A 10,372-nucleotide genomic window follows, 5' to 3' on the forward strand; every position below is an offset into this window, starting at 1 on the left:
TCTAGTGAAGGGGTAGCTTGCCTTCTTTTTCATATTTAGAGAGTTTGAAAAAGAGGCAAGAAATAAAACTCTAAAATATTCCTTTTCATAAATTTAGTCTGTTCATTCCAAAAAGGCATAAAACAATACCGAGGAGAACCTTTTAGTCATGCTTGACTAAAGTATTCCTTTTCGTAAATAGTCCATCCAGACTGGAAAAGGGGTAAACTTGTAGTGGGAAGATGCCCTTTAATTTACTTAAATGAGTGCAAAAGTGACAAGTTCTCAACAATCTTTTCATATTTTTGGAGTCTAAAAGGAGTTTAAATAGAGATCCTCTCGAATGAACAAGGCGTATAAAGGGTAGAAACTAGTTCTAGTCATGATAGAACTTCTCAAAACATATAGAGGTCAAGAGGAAGGCTAATAAGTATAGTGGCTCCTCTAACAAATGGTAAAACACCAAGTGAAAGTGAATGATCATCCAAGAAGATGGTGTAAATGGAATGAGAAAACCAAGTCTCATCTCATAAAAAGAGGTTAATAAAAAGTGGCAATCACGATTAAGCTCGAAATAGGTTTCATTTTTACATAAGCTTGAAGTAGCGAAAAACTATGCTTGAGAGTGGTTTCATTTTTACACAAGATTGAAACAGAGAAAAAATATGCCTAAGATAAGTACATTTCCCCAAACATAATGGTAGAAGCATGCCCCCCAGCTTCATTTCATTTGCCAACTCTTCGCATGGACTCAGATAGACTGATGGTTACTGATAAAAATATGTTCACTGGGAAGGAAGGAAGAGGGTCATGTGATATTGGCAGATGAAATGAAAGTTCATATCTAAGAACAACTGAGATCAAAATTTACGATATCTAGTTAAAGACTTGAATCAATTAGAGGGGGATCTATTTCATTTTTTTAACAAGCTCAACATAGGAAAATAACCATGCTCAAAGGGTTGTTTCTTTTTTATGTGAGCTTGAAACATAGAATAAATTATCCTCATAGTGACCTTTTTCATTTTTTAATGAGCTTGACATAGTAAAATAACTATGCTCATTGCACTATTTACCTTGATTATGGCTCCCAAGAGCCCAAGGCTATGGAAGGAATACATATCAAGGGCTTGATCATGGCTTCCAAGATGTTTTCGTCGGATGGAAGAACAATGTTGTGGAAGGAATACATATCAAGGGATCCAATAAGGGTAGGAATATTAGACTCCAATGCCCCTTGTAAATAATTTACCATATCACATACTAGATCTAGGTTAGAATAAGTCAAACAAATAGTGAGAGGCTCTTCTTCGTTGGTAAGTGTAGGCACGAAACAGGTTGCCACATAATTAACCTGTAGTGAGGGGGATACCACTTGCATATTAGGAATGTTTAGGGAAATTGGATGGTTGGCGGTCAAATCAGGACCAACGAATGAAATTTGGTCAATAGTCACAATTTTTCCATCATGTGGGAAAGACACCACTCTAAAGAGTGTGGACACGAGCGAATTCAAGGCATAAACATAGTCTTTCCCAAGGAGTAAATTGATATCCAAGGATCCTTGGACTACCATAACATCAATACAAATAGTTTTTCCTTCTAAGGTAATAGGTAGCTGAGGAAGGATCCCTAAAGGTTCACTGATTCTTCTGTTAAAAGCCAAAAAATTATGTGTGGCAGACACAAGTTGAGGGGAACTTAAAGCTTTCCAAGCAGTTAAGGATAGAATGCTAATAGAAGCACCTTCATCTATAACAATATGATATATCTTCTTATCACAAGACTTCACCATGACTTGGAAAGGCATGTAAGAAGGAAGATGTGGCTCTGTCAATTGATTGCAATCAAAGGTAATGACCACATTATTTAGAGGTGGTTTCATAAGAACAAGAGAAACCCCCCCTTGTTCGGTGGTATCTAAAGTAACAAGAAGAACCTGAGTGATATTAACTTCACTCTCTAAAGGGAGAGTACGATTGACTGAAGTTGAAATTGAGTCAACCACGCTCTCAACCAATAGTTGGTTGGAAAAGGAATCATGGGATTCATGCTCAGGGAGAGTGGGATTGACTAAAGATGGATTCGAATCAATCACTTCATCAACTAATAGAGGAATGGGGGAAAGCTTATGGTAACCAGTTGGAAGCTGTTGCTAAGAAATAATAAGGTTTTCCAACACTTTTGAGGCTTGAACCATATGAGGGAAAAGGTGAGTTTGATGACTCCCTTCACATAATCTATAGGGAAACCTAACTTTACCCTTTCTCCTTTGAACCTTAGTATCACTAGTTGATGGTTTGTCACCAGCGTGATCTACAGAGACTGGCGACAAATGTTTATGTGAGCTTGTGTACCATACTTCTAATACTTGGTGAATACCAGGGAAATCTCTAAGAAGGTGGCCACCTTTTCAAAGCTTGCAAGGGAATTTAACTTTACGAGGCTTGTTGGAAGATTTCTCAACATTAGCTACATTTATATCAATGGTTTCTTGGTTTCCCCCTTGTGTATTTTTCTTCTTCTCCTTCTTATTTTTCTTCTTCTTCTTAGCTTCCTAGTTACTAGCATCAAGAATTTCACCAGGTGACAAAGAAGAAAGGGATGAAGAGACGATGGTCGAAGAAGGAAAAGGGTCAACTTAAGGTTGGAATTGTCTAGGTGAGCTTGTTTGTGAACCAGCTGGAACATTCAAAACAAAGGAGGTTGAAAACAACCATATCGGTAAACCTATCGTGAATCCAGGAAGGGACAATGTAGCTGTGTAAGGAGCACCAATATTTCCAAAAGAAGGAAAATTACCAAGATTCCCATCAGAGGTATTTCCTTGACTGACAGACTTTGGAACTATTGCCATCATATTCAACCTATGGTCCACTAAGGAGTAAAAATTAGAATTCAATTAAGAAATAGTAACAATGAAAAGGGTCACTAGGTATAAAGGGATTACCAGGTCACTATGAATTGCAATATACTGTTAGGTACATGCAGGAAATATCCCTGAATGTTGTGTTCAGTGTATCACAAATTGTAGGTTTTAACCCTATATAGAAATTACCTGCATACGAATTATAAAACACATAAAATAAACAATGCGAGAGCATAACACATAAAACACATAAACACAGAGATTTTCCCCTGGATCCCAAAACCAGGACTACCAGCTTGATTTTTCATTATATTCCTTTCAATGTTACAATACATATTTATACATGCCGAAGCATCCAATCCATGGCCCGAAAACCATCGCGTCCAAAAACAATTTCTCAGGGCGTTGCCCCGGACCCCGTAGAGGGGGGCTACCTGCCCCCCTCAAACTCCTTGGATAGGGGGGATGCCGCCGCCCCCCCCCCCTTCGCGCTACGCAATCAGAGCAATGAAGGGGGGGATCCACCCCCCCTCTAACCCCCCAATTCACTATGTAGGTTAGTCATGGAAAGAATACACAAATAACAAGGTAACCGAATCAGTTACTTAAGGCTAGTTTGCAACCTAATGGGGACTTCCAATATATACCCGAGGGTACGTGGAAGCATAGTCAATGATAGTATTTTGTAATGCATCATGTATGATGAGAAGCACTCCTACATACTCCTCATACATGGAGTGCCATTCGGATATAATCGAGGGTACATGGAATACTGATCCTATATACTCATAAGTATGTGGAATATTGACCACCCACAGAATGTAATGCAAAAAATTAATGACAACTCCTATGTTTAGAGATGTCAAAACACGTCTTCTAGCCTAGACCAACTAGATGTGTCTTTACTGTTTCAAATGCTCCTTAGATTCATTGATAAATTTTAATTTTTATCTTGATTATAGTTTTAGTTTCAAGGATTGGAACAAATTCACCTGAAGTCCTAAAATTCAACTAGCAAGAGAAAGAACTATTTTCATTCGATGAAGATCTAATTAAATAAGGGAAGGGATTTCAAACAATGATGCATAAAATAACAAATTCCAAACAATATCTTCAAATTGACTATTCCAATTCAAAAATTCAATGTCCTATTGCATGAAAAAAATGAAACCTTTTTTTTTCTTCTTTCATTTTCAATGTAAAGCAAAATGAAAATACAACTAGATTATGAATAAAAAACAATTCAATCATATTGCTACTGTAATATGAAAAGTTCTTTAACAAATCAATGACCAAGCCAAATGAGAAAAGCCCTAATTGACAAGAATAAATAAGAATAAGCAATCTCTCATCAAAGAGACTATCAAACTCAATTTCACACAAGCTTTTGGCTTTAGAGAGACCTTGGACAGAGTAGAGACTAAAAAAAACATGACAAACAAGACAAATTCCAAAGAAAGACAACGAAACATCATTTTTTTGTATTTTCTAGGAATCATAGTAGGTAACCTATAAACATCATTTTTTTGGGTTTGTAGGGATGATTGTAAGGTGTAAATTTATGACGATAGATCTAGGTTAGGGCCATTTATTTGAATGTGACAAAATGACCTGTAACACATGAAATTAATTCAATGTTAATGTCTTGAGATCTTTCATCTCCTCAACAGTTGATGCTTTTGCACTGAATCTAGTAGGAAGAGATCTCAACACCTTTTGAACTACAAAGGGATCACCCATAGGTTCGTCAAGTCGACTTATGGTGTTGACTATTTCATCTATGCGAAGGAAAAATTTGGCAATGTCCTCATTAATCTTTAATGAATTAAATTTCACTCTATAGTCTTAGAGTTTGGATTTATTTACCTTACTATCTCCTTCATAACAACTCATTAGTTTATCCAATATTTATTTGGCTATTTTGCAATGAATGACATTAACCAACTTAGATTAAGGAAAACCACCTAGAATTGCATTCATTTCTTTGGAATTGTAAGTGAACTCAAGATTATCATATCTTTCAATCAATACATTTGGATCTATATTAGATATAATTTTCCTTGAACTATGTAGTTTGGTTCCCCCTTTTTCTCCTCATTCAGATCGAGCTGCTCATCTATCTAAGAGTTGGAAGAAAGCTCTTATCTTCATTTCTCATGGGAACATTTCATTTCACATTGTCTACATTTATCCTTTTAAGACACATTTTATTTTTATCCTTCACAAAATTTAATCTTCAGTGGAATTTTGGTGCCCAAATGTCAATATTGTGTCTCATAGCCCCTGGTTGTTTTTCCCCTTTTCGCATGATACCCTGGGCCAGAACTGAGGCTTAAGCCCTAAGGTGATTAGTCTAGAACAAAGAAAATTTCCCAATTTTTAAACTATCACCAACTTCACCCACGTGCTTAGTGGCTCGATCAATTCAATGGAAAATAATTCACTTCAGGGCCTCCCTTCCTAACTGAGCTTTGACGCGGGGGGGGGGGGGGGGGGAGCATGGTCCATTATCATAGCATGCTAGGTGATCTTGAGATCTGGCTAAAAACAATGATGACAAAATCACTTTGGGGACCCCCTCGACTATATGAACTGTTGGGTTGTGTTATATTCTTTCCACGACTAGCCTACGTAGTGAATCGGGATGTTAGAGGGGGGGCGTAGCCCCCCCTTCGTTGCACAACGGGGGGGTCACAGGGGGTTTAAGGGGGGCGGGTAGCCCCCCTCTACGGGGTCCAGGGCAGCGCCCCAGGGAATTTTGTTTTTGGACCCTATATTAGGTTGGGTGGACCTACCTATGGTTTTGTGCATGGTTTTGGACGCGATGGTTTTCAGTCCATGGTTTTGGACGCAATGGTTTTTGGTCCATGGTATTCGATGCTTCGACATGTATAAATATGTATTGTAACATTGAAAGGAACATAATGAAAAATCAAGCTGGTAGTCCCGATTTTTGGATCTAGGGGAAAATCTCTGTGTATATGTGTTATGCTCTCGCATTGTTTACTTTTTGTGTTTTAAGAATTCGTATGCAGGTAATTTTTGTATGGGGTTAAAACCTACATGAACTATAATAAGGGGGGGTCCACTTACTATCACTTGATGCACACATCAGTTGATTTTCAAATTCTCCATCTTTTGGCCACTGCTAGACTGGGCATACATAATGTAATGTTCGTTTGTTGATGGGAATCAACGATACCTAATAGGGCCTTTAGCGCTAACACTTAAGACTCATTTCACCAAGTACTAGAACCTGACACTTATAGGCCCACTTCCTGTCACTCGAGCTCTAATTGTGACTTCACTGCTCATCGACCAAATTACCTAACACTGCGAAGCCCTGCAAAGATACACCCTAGAGCGAATCTTTAGGCTCTGCTAAATCACTACCACCTAATTTTCCACATCAATTCCTTGCCTCTTGTCATGCCACATCAATTCCACATAACGTTTTTCCAGATTTCATGCCATGTCACTGCCCTGTGTCACTCAGAGAATGGCTACTTGACCAAAAAATGCAAAATCCACCTGCCATAGATATCTACCACAAAGTTCCACATGTCATCCTATACATGTCACTTCCATGTGTCATCATGTCATTAGGCCACGTCATTAGCCTACCACCTCACACCTCAAAAAACATGTCAAGGCTTATTGCATTCCACCTTGTCGTTGTGTTCATTGTATACACATTATTTAGAAAGGGTGATCTAATAACTGCTTGGGGACTAATTATTGAGCCCTTATGACCAGTGGCATTTCTTCTCCATCACCTGTCGTGCTCCCTCCTGAGCTTTTCTTATGTGCTTTGAGTGGTTCAATAGATTCCTAAGTGTGTATGCCAATCTTCCTCTGACCAGGGGCTACGACCGAGGGCCTTGCTACCCCATTTCTCATTGACTTTTGTGCTCCCTCCTTATTTTTGTTTTACCATTTGGTGTTGATCTGATGAGGGACCATGTTGGAACCTTTCTTGACTTAGGATTCTTCAAAATGAGTTTTCTTATCATTCCTTGGTAGTTAGACAATGTTCCATATACCATTGGAAATATCTCTGAGAGGTCTATCAAACATAACACCTTTCATGCTCTTTTCAACAAGGAACCTGTAGAAAAAATACCTCCAAATATGGGCTACTAAAAAACAACCTAGTCAACATAAGCTTATCACATTGCTAATGGAAACAATCTAGACATCAATAAGAACATAAGCATCATGCATGACAACTTAACAAGCTCCCCTTGAACTTGACATCAATGACTAGACTTGACATTAATGACAACAACTTCCAACATACTCAACAATGTGGTATCGTAGTTGTAGTATTCTAAATGAATATCATAGGGAAATATATTAATATTATTTCACAAGTCACTAGAAGAAAATTCACACCACACATGCAATCCAAACCATTATTGCATGAAAATAAAGAGCACACTTGCAAGAAAGTGAACACACTAGCAGTAAAGGGGTGACTTGTTCAAGTGTTTAGATGATCATTAATTTTGTAACAAGAGTTCACATGAAATGCATTGGCTAAAAAATATGTAATAAATCACAAGCTTTAAGGGATTCAAACCACTTTTTACTACAAATAATCACAACATGTAAATAATTGCAATTTCTAGAAAATAAGGTAAAGCAAAATGTAAATCTAAAAATAGAGTAATTAGCTAAATTTGAAAAACATAGCACTGTAATGTTAATTGTAGAGTTTTATAAACAACCTAAAATGTGAGCTACAACTATGTTTGCACACGAATTGTGTGACAACCCTTTTTGCTACCCCTCTTGTAAATATCACCGTGAATTGTAAATTTGTGGAAAAATTGTGGAGGAGCTGCTTGGGAAGTGATTAAACTCAAGGTTCTTCATTTAATATGCCACTAGTTCTCTAACTGAGTTTAATGGCTTGCATAACAGATAGGGAGGTGGAGTATGGGTTCCTTGAGCGAAGGAAGAACCCCATACCACCTCTTTCCTCATGGGGCATATTGGCGTGGTCAACACTCAAGACGCAGACGAGGAGTTGGTAGCAGAAAGAGGATGACATGAATAAATTAGGAGAGCATGTATTATGTGAGAATATTTGGCTAGACAGGAATATAGGCATGGATTATGTGCTCAAGAGTATGGTGGGATAGGCATATGGTAGTTGCGAGAGAAGAAGGAGTCACGAGAACAAAAACGAATGTTAAACCAGACAAGTGAAGTTCACTCTCAAGGAGTATTCCCGGATAGGCATACATGAGTTTGTGATGTGAACTCGCGGAAGGAAGGAGCTCAAGGAGTAGTGCAGATGCAAGAGTGAAGTATACATGTGGAGACACTTTGTTTCTAGATACCTATGGGCTAGCAAGTGGAACACTGTGTACTCTAGATTCCTATTTGGTAGAGGGAAGACTTTATGAATTTGGATACCTGTAGGGGTTCATAGGTGGAAGTACTGTGTGCTCTAAATCCCTGCTAAGCATGTGGAGACGTAGGGGTTATGGTTTTTTTATAGAAATTAGCAGGTTGAGGAACTTTGGACTATAGATTCCCTATATGTGGGTGGAGACACTGTGAGCTCTAGATTCCCGTGTGATCGAAATGATTGGCATTGACATTGGCTTAGGGCTGGTCAGTTGCAAGAAATATTATAGTGAAACTAACCTATGGTTGGGTGGAGAGTTGAAGTCCCTCCCTCAGTTTGTAGTCATTAAGTTAATTAGATAAGTATATTCAATTTCATATATATATATATATATATATATATAGAGAGAGAGAGAGAGAGAGAGAGAGAGAGAGAGATTGCAATGTGAATAATGAATGAATTTAAGATCCAAATCCTGAGAGCTAGGATCTAGAACCAAGAATGTTGAGAGAGGAGACGAGAACCTAACACGAGAACATTGATGAAAGACTTTCTGAACTGAATACATCCTAAATCAAAATATTAAAAGAGAGAACAAGACACATCGTAAAACACAATCCTTCATTAAGTGAGAAAGAGAAAATGATGTTACATCTAAATTGTGTGGACATATATGTCATTTTACAAAATGAGGCTCATTATTTATAGACTTCTTGAGTTACAATACCATGGGTAAATTCTTTGGGTGGATAAATACCATGGGCAGATGAATGCCATGGATTGATGAAACTTTCCATTCAGATCCTTCCTCCCCCCTTAAGAAGCAATGGTACCATTTATGTGAAGTTCCCTCTTGAGAAGTCTTTGTTGAATATGAACAGCCACTGAAGAGAAGGGTTTTATGTGGTTGACCTATAACCGTGATGAACCAAGATCTGAGGATAGAGATATCCTGTAATGCTTGTGACCAACTGTGATACTGTCAGTGTTTGTCCTAGAAAATGGACTTCGATGAACTGTGGGTTTTTGGATGACCCATAACCATCACGAATGAAGATCCGATGATAGAGATAGTGATGTGGAAGTGATGTGGAATGATGTGAGAACAATGATGAAACAGTGCCTGAACTAAATACATCCCAAATCAAAATATGAAAAGAGAGAACAAGATACACCGTAAAACCCAATTCTTCATTAAGTGTTGGCTTAGTGGGGCCTGACCCAGGTTCATAGTTAATTTAGCCAAACAAATCTTGGTACTACTGGCCCTTTTTGGCAACAGTCCACAGAGCACAGACTAAGGTCTCACCCGAAGTAGTATGAGAGGGTTCTAGAACCAGGTTTCCGCACCCTGGAGATGTATGATGAGTTCAAGTGGTCCGCAGTTTGACCCTGCGTGTAGGTTTCTTCGCGCACTTTCCTGTACCTTGCAACCTGATATACTGCCTTCGCGTAGCCCTACTCAGGGGCTGAACACTATGCTTCCATGTTATTACCCAAGACCTTACTGGTATTCCAATGTTAGTTGATTATTTTAGCGTACTTGCATGCTTTAAGTTATACTTAACAACATAAACCATTCATACAGGTGCACGCAATAAATAAACAATATATTTGCTATCAAACATGCATTAACCCAAGAACAGATACACATAATTATGAAAAAACTTCTCTTTATTAATTCCTCCCTTGGTTACAGACTCGACTCCGCCTTGCACACTTAGTTGCAGGGGTCCGCACACTCAGCTGCGAACTACTAGGCCTCTGCACACTCAGTTGCAGAGCCTTCTCCTACTCTACGACCCAAAGACACACTTTACACTTCGACTCAGTCACTTCGACTTGTTCCTTCTCTATCCTTTTCTATCTATTTAGAGCCTCGCTCTATTTATACAATCCCATGCTCTGCGGACCATGGGTAGGTCTATCCAGCCGACATTACATTACAAAACTAAGGCGGACAACCCCGTGAATCTATCATACTTTTGCGCTCCGCGCCCGCAATTCTTGGAGCTTTACAACAAGATTGGGTCAAAACTTGGGCTTTAAGCCCCAAAACATGCCTTGGGGGGGATTCCATGCCCAACATTAAGCGAGAAAGAGAAAATGATGTTACATCTACATTGTGTGGACAAATATATCCTTTTGCAAATTATGGCTCATTA

This window comes from Pinus tabuliformis, chromosome 4_1, assembly GCF_031772625.1.
Source record: "Pinus tabuliformis cultivar Carrire ecotype Pingquan chromosome 4_1, CPIR1, whole genome shotgun sequence".
Lineage (NCBI taxonomy): Eukaryota > Viridiplantae > Streptophyta > Pinopsida > Pinales > Pinaceae > Pinus > Pinus tabuliformis.